The sequence below is a fragment of the Clytia hemisphaerica genome, unplaced genomic scaffold (genome assembly GCF_902728285.1).
Source record: "Clytia hemisphaerica strain Z4C2 unplaced genomic scaffold, Clytia hemisphaerica genome assembly, whole genome shotgun sequence".
Taxonomy (NCBI): domain Eukaryota; kingdom Metazoa; phylum Cnidaria; class Hydrozoa; order Leptothecata; family Clytiidae; genus Clytia; species Clytia hemisphaerica.
The window spans coordinates 776,580-796,761 of NW_027103590.1; the positions used below are offsets into that span (position 1 = coordinate 776,580).

The following is a 20,182-nucleotide window of genomic DNA, read 5'->3' on the forward strand; positions in this document are numbered from 1 at the left end:
ACCAAAAATGCTAGAATTTTGACCATTTTTTGCACGAAAGGGATCGAAAATTTGGGGGAAAATGCACTCTAAGGGTATGATTTTCACTGATTTTTGCTGCACTGTAAGGGTGCAATTTTAAAAGCCAATTTTTGGCCCGCACATACCGTCAGTCCGCAAACCCAGTGCCCCCCCCGGGAAGCACATACAAAACAGCACTTTTAATAATTCTATTTTCGCATTTTGGTACATACTACCCAATTTCTAATTTTAAAATGGTTTTGTTCAATCCACACTTTTTATATGAGCCATGAGGCAAAAATCTATTCTTTATTAATAAATTCTTATAAACTAAATTCTTATTCTCAAAAATTGTCGGGTCAGTCAAAAACCTGGCCTACCTCTGTGGCCTAGCCAGATGACCCACCCTACGGCCTACCTTATTGCCCACCTGAAAAATCTAAAAGATGCTTTGGTTCCTCATTCTGAAAACAAATTCTAAGGTTCGACTTTGTTTTTCTAGCATTTAGAAAAATAATGAGATTAAAATATACAAACAAGATAAATAAGTTTTGAGTCAGTTTTTTATACACCTGACATAGATTTCAGACGCTTTTCAATGTTACTAATTTGATTGGCATAATGAAGAAAATCATAACGCAATGAAAACACGCGTTATCGTCAGAATAGGGGTGTTAAGCATCGCTGGACCGGGGGAATCGTGGGGTGGGGACCGCCTGGGAACTTCTGTTGTTGTGGTAGCTCAGTGAGACTTTTCTCTCGGTCGGGAACCATCGTAACCTCTCTGTTGGAGCACATCTTTAGCCAAGCCTCTGATAGATTACTCTTAAGCGTTCCTTTTGAGCTCAGTGGCAAGCCATGATAATCCTTTAAAAATCTACCAGCGCTTCCACAAAAGTCATTCTAAGGAAACGCTGGTTCCACGCACTTGGGGGTCCCCAGCGTTCGAATCTGGTCCGGGTCAAAAAAATTTCACAAATATTTGATATTTTATGTTTTTCTGGGCGTAGAATCCAAAAATAGGGGTCTAAAGGCCTAAATAAATTTTTTTTGATAGGCCATGTGACCGAGCCACAGAGATCGGCCAGGTTTTTGACTGACCCAAAATTGTCAGTGTTAAGCTTGTGATACGTTTTTATTTATTTTTATACATAATTTTTTTTTGCATTTTAAAGTTAAATTTTCTTAATGCTAATTTTTTATTGATTCAATTTGAAACTATTTCTACTTTTTTTACCTCGCGCTTTCTTGTAAATTTTCAGGCTGAAAGAAATTAAATTTGTTGTTCTACGGGCCCGACCGACCTACTTTTTACTGAAATTGAAAGAAATAACAATATCGAATTTCCACTGCGGTGAATGTTACACATCGGTTATAAAAGGGCGTCAAAGGGCTCTAAATGTATTCATCCACAGCCTTGATAAATATGAAATTATCAATTCCAAGTACTTTTGAATAATTTTAAGAAAAGGTATAATTTTGAAAACCATATGTAGATCACAAAAAAAATCTTTTTGCACTTTGCTATACCCACTGACCAACCAATATTTTTCCAACGAGAACAACAAATTTAATTAGTTTCGCGTAAGTGTAAAACTTCAACCTATTCGGAAAATATCCTTTGCATTATTGCCGACCCAAAAAAATATCAGCGTTTTGATTGGTCGAGAGCATCGAGATATTTGCGATATTTCATATTTCTTTAGTCTGGAAATATGACCGCGTTGACTTTTGGGGGACTGGGTAAGCGGCGGGAGAAAAATCAAAACAAAACAGTCGAAAAGAACTGACTTTCGGAGAAACTGACTTGGGAATCAAAGGGAAAAACGCAACAAAAATATGTTCAGATTAACTTTTACTTTGGAGTTCTTCCATAAAAGACACTAAAATCAAATCTGATGAACTAAGAAATTATAAAACTACTTGACACCACCCAAATATTTTCAACTTTTGGCAAATTTGTCCGTGTGATAACAAACAGTTTTTCAATGCATACAAATAACTTGAATTCTTGAATGTTGGCAAAAAAATTTCTCATATACATCAATAAGGTCTTGTTATTAACCAAATGACGAGTGATTTTTACTAAAGTTCTCTCCTAATTCTCGTTCTCGACAACAACGTACGTCCTTGACTTTTCAATTAAAATCTGAAACATTTAGAGCTTGACGATAATCAAGAAAGTATCCAAATTGTTTTGCTGTTGAAAAAATGTTGTTCTTTAACCATTATTACAAGCATACATTTCCATCGTGGGACTCCTTTCCTCTGCTATTCTTTCCCATGGCCATATGTCATCGAAACAAAAAAATAGAAAAAGACTGAATGTTATCAATCTGATTAATCCAATGATGGAGGGTTTCTTCTCCATCGAAACAATACTGTACATCATCTGCATTTTGAATTATCAATCTAGAAACTTTCAAATACATCTCTGAAAAATCTGCAACTTTTCAAAACAAAACTTCTGGATCGAAAATGCGAAAATGATCGAAAAGTTTTGTTTTTGTGTGAATATTTTCAGCGGGAAGTTATCGAATGTTTTTGTTCGAATCTAACGTTCGAATTAGAGTTTCGAATAAAAACATTCGAAACTACACAGAAGCAGAAGAAGGCGGAAGTAAGTTTTGAAACAAAAAGAGGTTAATTTTTTTGAGTCGACAATAAATTAGTTATCACATGACTTCTCGTGCAATACTCGATATTTTACTCGTTCCGAGATTTTACCGATATTTTTCCTCGCCTAAAGGCTCGGAAAAATATTACGGAAAAATCTCGGAACTCGTAAAATATTTCTCGTATTGCACTCGAAATCATGCGATAACTAGTACGTATTGTAAATACACACCGGAAACTTTTTCATGGAACTTTTTTTTACACATTGCATTTTTACTGTCTTTCATAATTTTCAATGTATCTAATTGAGAAATTTCTTGGATAAAAAAGAAATATTGATTTTATTTTCGTAACCAATTTGAATTTTGTATTTTTATGTTTCTTTTACTAATGCAGAATAAATAATGAGCATCAGTCAATCAATAATGCCCAATAATTGTTTCTAGTGTTTCATTCAAATTTTGAGTGAACAAATCACTTAATATTGGTCGGTAAATTTTTTCTACTTTGGTCCCTTGGGAATAATTGCTTGCTCGTTGATTACTATTATATTGGTCCCTTGGGAATAATTGCTTGCACGTTGATTACTATATTGGTCCCTTGGGAATAATTGTTTGCACGTTGATTACTATATTGGTCTCTTGGGAATAATTGCTTGCACGTTGATTACTATATTGGTCCCTTGGAATATTGCCACTTGATACTGTATTGTCCCTTGGGAATAATTGTTTGCACGTTGATTACTATATTGGTCCCTGGGATAATTGCTTTTGATTACTATATTGGGAATATTGTTTGCACGTTGATTACTATATTGGTCTCTTGGGAATAATTGCTTGCACGTTGATTACTGTATTGGTCCCTTGGGAATAATTGTTTGCACGTTGAGTAAGTATATTGGTCCCTTGGGAATAATTGCTTGCATGTTGATTATTTTGGCAAAAAAATGACGGTTGGCAGAAATGTGACCCTATCATTAACCTTTTGAAGGTGATTAACCTTACCTTATTGAGCAAAGAGTAAAAGGGTAATTTCTAGCTCATCTTAATTCAATAGCTCTTTTGGAAATGCTTTTGAAAATAAATACTTTTCATTGATTTTTTCCTTCAAAGGTCAGGGTTCCGAGGTCCGGTCCATTATACCCTGAAAATGAGCCTATTAGTCAAAAAATGGGAAGACCCGGGAGAAGTTTATTTTGTGGAGGTGACAATTTTTTTAAATATTAAGGGAAAAATAATTATGGGGGAGTTTGGCCAATACTTTGCTACATTTTCATTGATATTTTCAGCATGACCTAGGGTTCGAATAATGAAATTATTGGTCAAAAAAGAACTTGCATTTCGTGTGATTGATTTATGATAATTATTAAAATTGAATAAAATTTCATATGAAATTGAAAAGAAATTGAAAACTACCAGATTACAATTAAATAATTACCGTTTCACTACTAAAATACCTTAAGAGAAACAATTTTCGTTGGAACTAATTTTGCTTTTTGCACGGTTTTTTGTTAAAACCGCAAAAATTTGAAGTGCCCACGAAAATATTTGCAACCACCGTGAAAAAATCAAGAGAATAATTTCAAAATTTCAAATTGAGCGAAACACTTTTGATATTTTTAACTAGTTGTATAAAGCAAAAATCAATTACAGCAAAATTAGATTTTTTAGATTATTTTTTCGACAGCGAAAATTAGGTCCCTTAACATTAGTATGCATTGCATAAAGAAGCTATCTTTTACAAAATGTTCTATTTGCTTACAAGCTGTTTCTTCTCGAAGAGTACGAAAATTGCTCAGACTAAAAATACAATATCTACTATATGAGTTTTTACGTCCCTAAAAAGGACTTCGTTTTAATTCATTTGAATAAAATACACATTTTTTTATAAGCAACCTCAATTTTCGGCTCAGGGCTAGAGTTGCTAAGGATTTTCAGGATTTCAGCCAAAAAGTTGCTTATGGATTTTAAGCCAGAAATGCCTAACAACTTCAAAATTTTTTGCTTTTTATCTCATTTAATGAACAAAATACGTCAAATTAGGTATTCAAATACCATTCGTACACATTTTGATGCAAAATAATATCGAAAATGCCTCTTTATTAGGTACTCTTGGTCGCTTTCCAGGCTCATGCTCCGTTTCAATAGATATTCAATTCCTAAGATGATTGAATAGGTTTTAGAAATTGGAATATTAATTGAACAAACAAGTCATAAAATTTCGCATAAATTATAAGGATTTTACTTTATATAAAAATTTGTCCACTTTTTTTCTGGGAAACACTGTATCACATTAGCGAGGTTAAGTAAATCGGCAAAATCACGACGACGAATGAAAACTTAACAGGCTAGTGAGTTTCAACCAATCAAATTTCGTATTTTCACTAGCCAATTACATTTTTCGTCCGTCGTCGTGATTATCCTGGTATGCTTAACCTCAGTATTAACCTTATTATAGGCATGGCGAATCATACAATTTTTAAGAAAAGTAGACAAGAATCCATTTAATACTGTCAGTTTCATCTTTTACGAATCATCAGCTAATCAGCTAGGCATGGTGAATCTCCATTATCCTTTCTGGGAAAAGTGACTTGTAAAACAAAATGTTTCACAAAGAGCTCTCAAAATTCTTGACTATCATAGCTTGCAGTATCAAATGTATCCTCGCTATTATTTGAAGTTAAATCAATCTGAAACGGTTCCAGAATCGATTTTTTCGTTGCTCGATTCGCATTGCTTGAATCAAAATTCTCTTCGTAAAAACTCGAAGGGTCTACTTTCAAAAGCGAATCATGATTGTATAGCTGTGTTTTAGCTCCAGCCAAACCCTTCTCCTGGACGGCTGTAAAGTCACTAACGCTAGATTCGAACAGAATTTCTTTACTTCTCTTTGAAAGAGGTGGTTCCTCAGTTTTAACGTCGATTCTATTGCTCTCGTTTTCCCGTTTTAATGGACTTTTCATTGGACTCTTCATAGCTTTACCTTTTGGATTGAAAAAGCTTTTACTCTGAATCTTATACAGCTCATCGTTCCGATAAGCATTTAAATTCCTTGCATCTCTCTTGTACACCACAACAAAATCAGTCTCTTTCAAGAGACGTTCATTAATTTTGACACGATGCGTTTTACACAAATGGGTCACCATTTCTAAATTCTTCTTAAAAGTGATATCCAAATTTTGCACTTCTTTTTTTAAGCGTCCAAACTGGTCATACTGGTTCACCATCATATCAAAAACTTTGATAATTGTTTCAGTTAATGCTTTGTTATCACTACCACTGCCTTCCTTAAGAGCTATAAGGAACTCGACATAAGCAAAAATAACAAGGGCTATTCTCTCAAAATCGTTGTTAGCACGAATGTATAAACACTTACTGCTCGCATCCATCCATATAAAGCTCTGTAGATCACTCATATCATTTGTATCATAAATTTTAGCAGATTTACTCCAAAATATACTTCCTACGAAACCATTCTGCAAACGATCACGATTAAATTTGGAGATATCATCTTTGGTAATCATTTGTTTATCTTTAGCTTCGATACCCACAATGCCAAGCTCTGGCACACGAATTCTGACATCACATGAACGCATTTTATTCTGCGTATCAATAACACAATCGAAATTCAACATCCTTTTTGTTTGAACTAAAGCGTATTTGATCTCCTCTTCAAAAGTTTTCCCTTTGGCTGAAGACTCTACATGTTTGTACTGTTCAGTTTTATAGATAAGCTGCTCGGCTTGTTTTACAGTTTCTCTATTTTCTCGAGCCTCGTCTTGTAGCTTTTCAGTTTCTTTTTGTGCTTTTTGAAGTTCTTCGTTCTTGGTCTGTAGCTTTTGTTCGTTTTCTTTCTTTTCACGAAGCAATTTCTGATGTGCTTTTTCTTTCGCAAGTCGTTCATTGCGTAACTGTTCTTGAATTTCCAAATTGATTTTGTTTAGAATGTTATTATAGAATTTTTGATGCTCTTTGACGTGCTGGATGTGTTCAGCTTCACTTAGAAATGTCAATGGATATTGGAACCCCATATTCTGGTAAAAGGTTTTCACTTAGTTTCAATTTTTAATTCTAAATGAAAAATAAAAAGATGTGATGTGATATTCTATCAAAAAAGAGAAATCTTTAGATTTAAAGAGAATGAGATTATTCCTATATTTGACAAGAAACTTTGGTAAAATTACAGTCACCTTAAAAATGGGGAAGATTCAAGATTCAAAAAAACTTCGAAAACATTAAGGGGCAACAGGGGCGAGGAGTGAAATTAGAATCCTCGGAGACCTAATAATTTCAAAATAATTTAAGCTAGCTAAATTTAAATTATACATTTTTGCAATAAAACGTAGAATAATAAAAAGTTAAAACGATGTAAATCCTAAATCATGTTATAATTGATCCATATAACTTAGAGAACTTATTTCAGCGAAAACTAATTATGACGAGTTTTAGATATAAATTATTTCTCGCCGAAATTAAAATAACTGCTCCCCAAGTAATCGCCAAAATGAAAATCCACCACGCAACTGCTTGAAGAATATGAATGACTAGAAAATCGTTATGTGATTTTGTGCCCATGAAAGAGACGTCTGGAAAATGTTGTGTTTCATGTTACCTGAACTCATGTGCATAGAATTTGAGTTTGAAAAAAAGAAAAACATTGAAAATATCTCGCCCTCCATTTCGGCTGTTATGTTAAAATTCCCTCCCTCACCCTCACCCTCACCCAAAGCATACCCACTATTCTTATTATAAAGTTGGTATTATAACTACAATCATTGAACCATCAAAAGCATGAACAAAAAAAGTCTACTCTAGCGTGATAAAAAATAAAACATTCAAAGCTAAATTACAAAACACCATAAAAACATTAACTAAGAGTAGGTATGTAACTAATATACATAGTGTGCAAGGCGGTTCCAGGTCCCACCTTATCCTAAAATTCCCACCTTCAGCCCAGACTCCCAGATCCCAGCTAAAAATAAAAAAAATATATACTAATTCGAGGAACGAAACAAAACTTGAAGATGCAATATATTGTTCGTCAATATACGATTATGATTGTTACAAATAAGAGCAAAAATATTTCTTGCGTATTGTTCACATTATGTAAGTCTAGTTTTTATCATTATTTTACTGTGGTAATTATTCGTATATGTATAGTTCCATTTCTTACATTTTGGTGCTTCTCAAAATACCTTATTACACTTATATAACTACTCATGTTATTAATGCGAATTGCTTACCTCGCGTTAATTACAAATGTTTAAACAAAATTCGAGCCGTGGTTATTTTCGAAAACCCTGCCTTTCGCGTTAATAAATTCTCGCACTCATTTTAACCGCGTACTTTTACTTGACTAGTTATATAAGTGTAATAAGGTAAGCAAAAGTAAAAAAAAAAACATTCTTAAAGATATTTATTCACACATCAAATGACCTGTAATAATAAAAAGAAAAGTTTAGCATGGTAAAAAATTATTTACGGTTAGTGTAAAACACAGGTCACGGGTCACAGGTTACAGGTAACAGGTCATACAAATTACAGATCGGAAAACTGTAACGCACTCATAACACACAACTCATAACATAAGTTTCTGAGAAAATTATATGTAATGAAAATATAATATCAAAATATGTTATTTAGAAGACTTAAACGACAAATCATCAACCCCAAATATTGACAACAAATGACAATTAAATTATGTAAATAATGACGTTATCTCAAAATATGAGGTTTTGTCCACCAATTAACATCAAAATATTTTTCATGCATAATAGGATGCTGACGCTGCAAGTGGATATATATTGACAGGTTTTGGAAACAATAAATACTCCAAGAGAGCTGTTTTAGAGATATGAAAATAGTGACGTCATTTTATCAAAAATACAAAGCAAGGGATAAAAATATTGAAACATTTATAAATTATAATCCCATTGATGCTATTTTCATCAATTTTTGTTATCATACCCAAGGTGATGCAGGATATAAAATGAGATATGACATAGTGATTGTGAAATAGCTATTTTCCTGTCAGGGGGCGTTTAAAGCAAAAGGTTTTTTAATACGTATTCTTTGTATATAACATACATAACATGCATATAACCTTGAAAAGATAATTTTTATTACATGTGTGATATAGGTGTAATATATAATACAAGTATTACAGGTCCGTGTTATACACGACATAAAACGCGAAAGCAAGTGGTAAGCACTTGGATAGATTTTTGGCTTTAAAATAGTTCTAGATCAATAAAATACCTTTGGAATTATATTTTTGACATTAACAACTGTTGTTCAAACATTTTCTTTGTGTTTTACAGTACTTGAAGCTGACCTGTCAACACTGACCTGTGACCTGTGACCCGTGACCTGTGACATGTGACCTGTGTTTTACACTAACCGAATTATTTATGAAATATATAAAAAAAATATATCATAAAATCTGAAAATAAGAAGTTTTACTTTAACTTTTTCCAAAACACCCAAAGTCCCACCTAAAGAAATTAACTCCCACCTTAACTTGTTTCTCCCACCTAAAATCTGGAAAACCCCAAATCCCACCTGAAAATTTCCCAAATCCCACCTGAAAATTTTCGACCCAAATCAACAAATCCCCCCCACTATTCTGGGGGGTGCACACTATGATATATAAAAATGTAAAAAAATCAGTAAATTCAAATTTGTATCTGTATTATAAAATATATTGTTTGTCGCAATTTTAGGCTGCTTAGAATTTAACTTTCAGAACTTTATTTGTGCAATTAAAGAATTAAAATCATTTCCCTTAAAAAAAAATTCAAAAAAGATGAGATGAAAAGTTTTCAAATGATTTTAAGATTACCTTTTTTTAAGTGGATTAATTTTCGCTTAGACTTTTTTTCGGTCAAAATTCGAATTTTAAATTTTAGCAATGACTATTTTTCGCGAAAATGGCCAAAGTTCAGGAAAATCGCGAATATTAATCCACGCGAAAGTCAACCCACTTAAGATAAGGCAAAATTAAAATTTGTATGTACGTAAAAAAACCATCGCCATGGTAAAAAGCAACACGAAAAATTGCTGAGATTGTCAATGCATCATGTCTCATTTTCATCATCGTCCTCACAAGTAACATTATATTAAGTGGTTGTGGAGTGAGACTTTGGTATGGACCACCAGTGAAATTAACAGCTGTACCATGAAGTTTATGTCCATTACCACCATAATTGATTAAATTAAGATAGGGTTGGTGCGCAGAAAAATTGTAATCATGAAATGAATTGCTAGATGGATTAGCATTTTGAAACATAGACACATGACTGACATTGCTAAACGGTGAAGACCTCTGTGTGTTGGAGGAATTAGATTTCTGAGCCACCAGACACAGCAGTAAGATTATTGATGGCTGGAGCAACATTACTTCTTGGCTGGGGAGAAGATTTTGTTTTCTTCAATGGTGATGGTTTCGAATCACTAGCATATCCGATTTCAGTAGAAGAATTACCTCTTTTCATTGGACTTATATTTGGTTTCCGTGGTTGACACATTTCTTTCACTATGTCCAAATTGTTTGTGAATGTTTTGTCAACCTTTTCAAACTCTTTCCTTAATTTACAAAAGGCTTTGTATCGAGAAGACATCATACCGAACATGATTTGTATATTATTTCCCAGAACAGTAGCTTCACCTCCTTGCTGGTTAAGGACTTTCAGGAAATCAATATAGATGAAAACAATGTGAGCGATTCTCTCCATTTGCTCCCCTCGAACATACAAACATTTACTCTGGGGATCGATCCATAAATAATTTTGACCACTCTTTCGAGGACCAGTATCTGTTGTTTCTGGAATTTTTGATGTTTTACTCCAAAATACACTGCCAGCAAATTGATTTTGTAGTCGATCACGATTAAATTTATCCATATCTGGCTTGGTTACCTTTTTCTTATCCTTGGCTTCAATAGCAACTGTTCCCAAATCAGGAACTTCAATTCTTATGTCACACGAATGATTTTTTGATTCTTCGTCTATGTCATAATCCTTTACATTCAAATCTTCGATTGCACGATCCAAAGCAAATTTAATACATTCTTCCAAAGTTTTACCTTTTGCAGAAGATTCAACGCTATCATAAAGCTCTTTTTTCTGGATTAAATGTTCAGCTTTTTTAACCTTTTCCTCATTTTCAGCTATTTGTGAGGTAAGTTGCTGAGTTTTTTGACGTTCCAAGGCTGTGATTCGTTTTTGCTCTTCTCGGTCTTTTTCTGCTCTCTCAGCTTTTTTCTTTTCAACTTCTACGAGCTTTTTCTGTTCCTCTCGGTCTTTTTCTGCTTCTTCTCTGTCTTTTTCTGCTTCTTCTCGGTCTTTTTCTGCTCTCTCAGCTTTTTTCTTTTCAACTTCTACGAGCTTTTCTCTCTTTTTTGTGCTTTCTTTTCTTTGGTCTTTTTCTGCTTTCTGCTTCTTCTCTGCTCTCTCAGCTTTTTTTTTCAACTTCTACAGCTTTTCTGTTCCTCTTGGTCCTTTTGTGCTTTCTCAGCTTTTTCTTTTTCGATTTCTGTGAGCTTTTTCTGCTCCTCTCTGTCTTTTTCTGCTTCTTCTCGGTCTTTTTCTGCTCTCTCAGCTTTTTTCTTTTCAACTTCTACGAGCTTTTTCTGTTCCTCTTGGTCCTTTTGTGCTTTCTCAGCTTTTTCTTTTTCGATTTCTGTGAGTTTTCTGCTCCTCCTGTCTTTTTCTCTGCTTTCTCGTCTTTTTCTGCGCTCTCAGCTTTTTTCTTTTCACTTCTACGAGCTTTTTTCTGTTCCTCTTGGTCCTTTTGTGCTTTCTCAGCTTTTTTTTTTCGATTTCTGGAGCTTTTTCTGCTCCTCTCTCTTTTCTGCTTTCTTTCGGTCTTTTTCTCCTCAGCTTTTTTTTTTCAATTCTACGAGCTTTTTCTGTTCCTCTTGGTCCTTTTGTGCTTTCTCAGCTTTTTCTTTTTCGATTTCTGTGAGCTTTTTCTGCTCCTCTCTGTCTTTTTCTGCTCTCTCAGCTTTTTTCTTTTCAACTTCTACGAGCTTTTTCTGTTCCTCTTGGTCCTTTTGTGCTTTCTCAGCTTTTTCTTTTTCGATTTCTGTGAGTTTTCTGCCCTCTCGCTTTTTCTGCTTCTTCTGTCTTTTTCTTTCTTTTCAGCTTTTTTCTTTTCAACTTCTACGAGCTTTTTCTGTTCCTCTTGGTCCTTTTGTGCTTTCTCAGCTTTTTCTTTTTCGATTTCTGTGAGCTTTTTCTGCTCCTCTCTGTCTTTTTCTGCTTTCTTTCGGTCTTTTTCTGTTTTCTCAGCTCTCAGCTTTTTCTTTCACTTCTACGAGCTTTTTCTGTTCCTCTTGGTTCTTTTGTGCTTTCTCAGCTTTTTCTTTTTCGATTTCTGTGAGCTTTTTCTGCTCCTCTCTGTCTTTTTCTGCTTTCTTTCGGTCTTTTTCTGCTCTCTCAGCTTTTTTCTTTTCAACTTCTACGAGCTTTTTCTGTTCCTCTTGGTCCTTTTGTGCTTTCTCAGCTTTTTCTTTTTCGATTTCTGTGAGCTTTTTCTGCTCCTCTCTGTCTTTTCTGCTCTTCTTCGGTCTTTTTCTGCTCTCTCAGCTTTTTTCTTTTCAACTTCTACGAGCTTTTTCTGTTCCTCTTGGTCCTTTTGTGCTTTCTCAGCTTTTCTTTCGTTCTGTGAGCTCTGTTCTTTTTCTTTTTCTGTCCTTTTTCTTTCTCCTCTCTGGCTTTTTTCTTCTTTCTTTTTTTTGCTCGCTGAGCTTTTTTTCTTTAACTTCTACGACTTTTTCTGTTCCTCTTGGTCCTTTTGTGCTTTCTCAGCTTTTTCTTTTTCGATTTCTGTGAGCTTTTTCTGCTCCTCTCTGTCTTTTTCTGCTTCTTCTCGGTCTTTTTCTGCTCTCTCAGCTTTTTTCTTTTCAACTTCTACGAGCTTTTTCTGTTCCTCTTGGTCCTTTTGTGCTTTCTCAGCTTTTTCTTTTTCGATTTCTGTGAGCTTTTTCTGCTCCTCTCTGTCTTTTTCTGCTTCTTCTCGGTCTTTTTCTGCTCTCTCAGCTTTTTTCTTTTCAACTTCTACGAGCTTTTTCTGTTCCTCTTGGTCCTTTTGTGCTTTCTCAGCTTTTTCTTTTTCGATTTCTGTGAGCTTTTTCTGCTCCTCTCTGTCTTTTTCTGCTTTCTTTCGGTCTTTTTCTGCTCTCTCAGCTTTTTTCTTTTCAACTTCTACGAGCTTTTTCTGTTCCTCTTGGTCCTTTTGTGCTTTCTCAGCTTTTTCTTTTTGGATTTCTGTGAGCTTTTTCTGCTCCTCTCTGTCTTTTTCTGCTTTCTCTCGGTCTTTTTCTGCTCTCTCAGCTTTCTTCTTTTCGATTTCTATTTGTTCATAAGCCTCTTGTTGGCTACACTCTAACTGTTGTTTAATTTCAAGGTTGACGGTTTTCAAAACTTCGTTGTAGAACTTTTGGTGCACTATGGTGGCCCATAGTTGTCAACGTGTTTTATTTATAAATTACAAATGGAAATATTGAAAAAATAAAATAAAAATAAAATAAATAAAAAATAATAAAAAAATATGAAAAAATAGAAATAAAAAAAATAATAAAAAAATAAATAAATAAAAAAAAATAAAAATAAATGAAAAAATAGAAATAAAAAAAATAATAAAAAAAATCAAAAAAAAAAATCAAAATATAAGTAAAAAATAAAAAGTATGTGAATTACAGGTAGCCCAGCGTTATCATCTTCACCGTGTGTTATCTCCATAATATTCTCCAAAAGATAAATGATGAACGCGTATATGCATGTAAACAAACATGGCGGATGAGTTCATGGAGGTTGTTAACTGGAAAGTTAATGAAAGGCTTGAAACAGATCTAAAGACTCTGGTAAAGCAAAACCGCTTCGTCGAAAAAAAAACCCTAATTACCCATGGAGTCTTTCTACCCTAGATCGATGAATGAGACACTTTAATCTGTGGTATTTAGACAAAATGACACCAATCGAGGCTGTTAAAGTGTAAAGATGCTGTAGTAGCCAAAGAACTTGAGGGACCTGGTAAACTCTTAGGCTACCGAGCCCTGAACAATAAATTGAGACAAACACCTTTAACCTTTCGTATGCAATTACTAAAATTTGCTGAGGGAGGATTACGTAATGCATTTAAAGCGTACACAACAGAGAATGATGCAACAAAAATGTGGGTCATTAAGAATTTCAAGGCAACAGCTTGGGAAGTATGTGGGCCACGCTATGAAATGACCCTTGAGCAGCACACTCGAAAACAAGAGCAGATGCTTACTGCAACTAAAGCTATTACAGTGAAATGTGTTACAAGGCCTGGTTTTCGTGAAAATTGATTCACATATCAGACTATTTTTTTAGTATTCTTGATGGTGAGCCAGTTACAGTGGAGCCTTTTGTTGACGGAGCCTTCATCAAGTATCTTAATAATGATGGTGTATATACCATGTAAAGTAAGAAATGACTTGAATTTCATGTATGACTGTATGAGAAGGCTGAAGCTCTTACACATTTTTCGTACCAAGAAAGTGATGAGAAATTGCTCCTTGTCGACTTGCAAGGCAGCGGTTAACACCTTGTACGATCCAGAAATTGCAACAGCAGATGAACTTCAACAAAATGAAAATGAAAGATATTTTTGTGCAGGAAATCTGAACGAAACTGCTTTCAGCAACTTTTTCGATGCACTCAAGTGTAATATTTACTGTAGGCTTCTCGGATTAATAGAAGTGGAATTGGAGGATCCATCAGTAAATCCATAAAAGACTGTCTGTCCAAAACATTATTTTATTCGCATTGTTTCTGGCTTTTCTGTTTGTTTGAAAATTTGCTACCTTAAGGGAACTTATTTTGGCGAGTACTAATTTATATAAGTATACAAAACATTCTTTTGTAGTAGGAGGACCTTTCAATACAGTAATTTGTTTTAGTATTATTATAGTTCCATCAGTTCGAAAATGTTTAAAGTTTTATTTCAAGTGAAAACTTATACTCTTATTTTACTTTTTCGGTCTTCCAATTTCTGCTTCAATTTTGGCTGTTAGAGTCCTCTTTTATTTTAAGTAGACATTGTATTGACAATCTTAATTTTTTGAGATTGAAGAAGTCGGTTTTCAGCAATATTCGTTATTGAGCAATTCATGTAGTTCCCTACTTTTCATACTTTTCAAGCTACTAAAAATACAGTTGTTAAAAAAATAAATAAATAAATACTTTTAATTTTTAGTTGTTTTCTTTCTTGATAATAAACACAAGTTTTCTCATTTATTTTTGTACTGAGACCCCTGCTGTACACTGACGTAGGATTATTATTGGACCTTCAAAGTCCTTAGAAAGTTAAGCCCAAAACATTTAAAATCTTTTATTTAAACTCTCATTCCAACCAAGAATCTGAAAATTTTGAGCTCTTGTTTAGATTTTTGAGATTCTTTTTACATAGTAAGTAAAACTTTTCCAGATTCGAACGTTTTGCAATGCAGTGACCTCGCAGATTAAAATCACCCACCTCGTCGTCAGTGAGATCAAATATTCTCGCAGAAAGCTTTGGCCTCTGACGCTCGTGGTACGATCCCACTGGTTAAGGGAGGGAATCTTCTGAGGCTTACCAGATATGTTTGAAAAACCGATTTATTTTTTAAGGAAAAAGCTTGCGTTGATTGGCTCGCACGGAGTAATTTTTCAGTCAATGCAAAGCGAAACCACTAGCCTGTACCACCCCGAACGCCCACGGGCGATTTTTATTTTTTTTTAAATCTTGCAGTGGTGTCGGTCTGTTTCGGTTAGAGAACTTTTGTGTCTTAGTTTGTCTCAGACATTTAGAGACTCGTGAAAAAATGTCTCAGACACGGAATAGTGCCTAACCGTAACAAACTGTACTTCGCGTTATCTTTTCAGCGAAGAATAGTTTGGTACAGGCTACGAAACCACAGGTTTGCAGTGTCCAGCTGCGGAAGTGATCTGCTTGGAAGTTTGTCAAAATACACTCGTTCTTCATTCTCCACTTTGTGGATTTCTCTTGCTAACTTAACTTATTGCCGACCCAAAAAAATATCAGCGTTTTGATTGGTCGAGAGCATCGAGATATTTGCGATATTTCATATTTCTTTAGTCTGGAAATATGACCGCGTTGACTTTTGGGGGACTGGGTAAGCGGTGGGAGAAAAATCAAAACAAAACAGCCGAAAAGAACTGACTTTCGGAGAAACTGACTTGGGAATCAAACATCAAAGGGTGAAACGCAACAAAAATATGTTCAGATTAACTTTTACTTTGGAGTTCTTCCATAAAACATAAAAGACACTAAAAATCAAATCTGATGAACTAAGAATTTATTATAAAACTACTTGACACCAACCAAATATTTTCAACTTGTGGCAAATTTGTCCGTGTGATACCAAACAGTTTTTTATCAATGCATACAAAAAACTTGAGATTCTTCAATATTTGCCAATAAAATTTCTCATAACATAACAAGGAAAGTGTAATGTCTTGTATTAAACCAAATGACGAGTGATTTTTATAAAAGTTCTCTCCTAATTCTCGTTCTCGACAACAACGTACGTCCTTGACTTTTCAACTCAACAATCATTATATCTTCCTTCTAAAATTCGAAACATTTAGAGATTGACGATAATCAAGAAAGTATCCAAATTGTTTTGCTGTTGAAAAAATGTTGTTCTTTAACCATTTTTACAAGCATACATTTCCATCGTGGGACTCCCTTCCTCTGCTATTCTTTCCCATGGCCATGTCATCGAAACAAAAACATAGAAAAAGACTGAATGTTATCAATATGATTAATCCAATGATTAAGGTTTTCTCTATCGAAACCATACTGTACATCATCTGCATTTTCAATTATCAATCTAGAAACTTTCAAATACATCTCTGAAAAATCTGCAAAACAGAAAACAAAACTTCTGGATCGAAAATGATCGAAAAATGTTTCTCTATTTTGTTTTTGTGTGAATATTTTCGGCGGGAAGTTATCGAATGTTATTTTGTTCGAATTTAACGTTCGAATTAGATTTTCGAATAAAAACATTCGAAAGTACACAGAAGCAGAAGAAGGCGGAATTAAGTTTTAAAACAAAAAGAGGACAATTTTTTTGAGTCGACAATAAATTAGTTATCACATGACTTCTCGTGCAATACTCGATATTTTACTCGTTCCGAAATTTTACCGATATTTTTCCTCGCCTAAAGGCTCGGAAAAATATTACGGAAAAATATCGGTACTCGTAAAATATTTCTCGTATTGCACTCGAAGTCATGCGATAACTAGTACGTATTCCCGAACTCCAATTACTAGGGAGATAATAATGACAGTGACAACGCTGGGCTACGTGGTTTTTTCGCGTTATTTTTATTTTTTTTTTTTCTTTTTTTTTTTAATTTTTTTTTTTAAAACGATTTTTTTTTTTTATCAATTTTTTTTTATTTTTCTCTTTTTAAACGATTTTTAAAATTTTCATTCAGAAATAAAAAAATATTTTCTTTTTTTTAATTACTTTTTAAATTTCTTTCTTACTCGAAGAAAATAATATGTTGACAACGATGGGCCACCATAGTGCACATTTACGTGTTGAATATGATCATCCTTATTTTGAAATGTCAAGGTCAAAGGGTATTGAAAATCCATATTTCACAAAATAGAATGCATCGATGGAAATTTTTTTATTTTTCTAATATGCTAGTTAATCTGAAAAGAAAGAAGTAAACAAGATTGTGTGTTGGGCGGTGAAAAAGAATGCGGCTATTATATTTTGATTTTTCCCGACATGTTTCGGACTCGGTCCGTTCTCAAGGGAATGATATTTCTATAGAAAAAAAAGCGTTTTTATACAAAATTATTTGACGTCAAATTGGACAAATACGTCATTTTAGGCGATTTCGGCTTGAAAATGGGTTGGTGTAAATGGGGCCATCTGATAAGTTGAATTTGGTCTAAAATGAACGTGTAAATCAGACTTAGGCGCTCGGTTGGAGAAGATTGAGTTCTTGGTTCAACCCATGAGGTGCGAGGGTTCTCAGTTCTTTGATCCAGAAGTTTTCTCTCTGTAGTATTATCCTTTTCATTCGTTCTATATCTGTCTCGTTGATCTGTTCGATGATGGAAGTAAACAAGATTTAATTATGAATTTTGTACACATCAGAATATCAAATAATCTTAAAGCAAGGACGAACCAAATAAAAAAAGAAAGAAAAGAAAACACATATCAGCAAAAACAAATTGACCAATATTAATGAAAATGATCTCATCAGGAAATTTTCTTTAAAAAATATTCAACAAACTCATAGCAGATGAGTCATCAACTCTGTAGTCTGGTAGAATTAGGTTTTTACCTTCAAAAAAAAATAACATGAGGCTAAAATGTGACACAGAGTTTCCTTAAAAACCACCAAAAAATCCAAAGTCAATTCGAAAGGTTTTGAACCTTTTTGGGATATTTTATGATGATTTTTAGTACAAATCCCTTGCAAATAAGATTTTCAAAAAGTGTTCAAACAATAAATTTTGACCTGTTAAATTCAAATCTTCGATTGCACGATTCAAAGCAAATTTAATACATTCTTCGAAAGTTTTACCTTTTGCAGAAGATTCAACGCTATCATAAAGCTCTTTTTTCTGGATTAAATGTTCAGCTTGTTTAACCTTTTCCTCATTTTCAGCTAATTGTGAGGTTAGTTCCTCAGCATTTTTCTTTTGGATTTCTGCGAGCCTTTTCTGTTTCTCTAGATCTTTTTCTGCTTCCTCAGCTTTTTTCTTTTGGATTTCTGCGAGCCTTTTCTGTTTCTCTCGATCTGTAAAAGATCGTGAAAAGTAGATAACGAAAGTGGTGTTGTTTTTAAAGTTTTGTCAATTATAACCTCTCATAATGGTCCTGATAGCCATATGCTTATTTTCTGGTAACGTCATAAGCTGCTCATCAATTTTTCACGAAGCAATTTCTGGTGTGCTTTTTCTTTTTTAAGTTGTTCATTGCGTTTTAATGGAATTATTCAGCTTCACTTAAAAATGTCAATGGGTAATGGAACCCATATTATGATGACTATTATTTTTTTCTCTATTGAGATCTTAAATGAGAAGACAAGACAATCAGGATTAAAACAAAATAAATAAATTCAGGGTAAGGCCTAAAGGGACCAAAATCATTGAGTAATCTAAATTTTGATGATAAGATAAGCTACATATTACCAAGGAACTTAAATCCCTTGATATTTTAAAACATATACCTTTAGTAAAAAATGGAAAGAATTTCACGTTTTACACATTTACGAGATCTTTTTTTAAAGAATGTAAAAATACATATTTATAAATCTATATTTTTTATCATCATATACATATCATTCAGCGTACATACGATCTGTAAAAGATCATATAAAAATGGAATTCCAGAGAATTGTGCTGGATGGTTGAGCTGTCACATTAAAGCCTTGAACTACTAAAGCTAAGAACTACCGTTTAAGGGAACTAGTTTTGGCAAAATAAATGTCCCCAAATAAGATTTGTAGTTTTATAATCTTTAAAAATAATGCTTTTAGATTTTCACTACCATATGCCAAAATTAAAATATTGTGTCACTCCAATTTGAAAGATGTTCTTAGGTTCTTGTTTGCCAAAATCAGTGCAGACCAAAATTAATTCCCTTAAGCGGCAGGCTAGACTTGGCTACACAATCAGGAGCTCTTTTCTGCCATTTTTTGTTCATATTGTTCTTTAAGAATTTTAAATTGTCTTTTTGCCTCCTCCTTGCGTTGTTCTTCCGCTGAGCGAAAATTACCTTTCAATTGGTTTTCCTTTTGTTGTTGATTTTCAAAGTATTTTTGAAATGATTCTGTATAGTAAGGACCAACAATTCCTATCAAGATGCCAAAAAATCCAATCCCAACTTTTTGTTGTGTTGTCAAACGCTTGTAACTTGCCAAAAAACCCATTAAAAGTGTTTATAATATAGAATATTTTATTATTATGTAATATTTCGGTTTTATATTATAGCCCTGTATATCAAAGTTTTTAAATGTTATAGAGAAAAAATCAAATTAAATATTCAGGAATACAGAATTTTGTATTTTACAGCACATTGTACTCGTGGTAAAACCAAAGTCAGCTAGTTTTTCTTATTGGTTATATACTATGCTCCAGGGTCAGTCGAAAACATGGCCTACCTCTGTGGCCTGGCCATATAGCCTACCTTATGGCCCACCAAAAAAATCAATTTAGATGACCTTAGACCTTTGGACCACTTTTTTGGATTCTACACCCAAAAAAAACATAAAATAACAAGACTTTTTTGACCCAGACCAGATTCAAACTCTTGGCCTCATTCATAGTGTGTGAAGCCTTGGCAGATAAACTATATTCAAATGTCAAAGTGGGAAGTGAAATTATTGAACCACCAGTTTAACATGGCACACCAAAAATTATTTCATGCAGTAAAATTTCATTATTATACCAGGCAGTTTAGACTTAAACTTGTATATCAAGATTACCGGATTTCAAGTTTCAGTTGTTTCATTTTCAATTTCAAGCCAACAATTTAGCAACGGGTTGCTCGCCCATAGTTA

At 33.7% G+C, this 20,182-nt stretch overlaps 1 pseudogene; it reads right to left on the reverse strand.

The window, feature by feature from the left end:
- Positions 1-4,318: 4,318 nt before the first annotated feature.
- On the reverse strand, positions 4,319-19,552 carry LOC136801567 (trichohyalin-like; annotated as a pseudogene).
- Between the last annotated feature and the right edge of the window lie 630 nt (positions 19,553-20,182).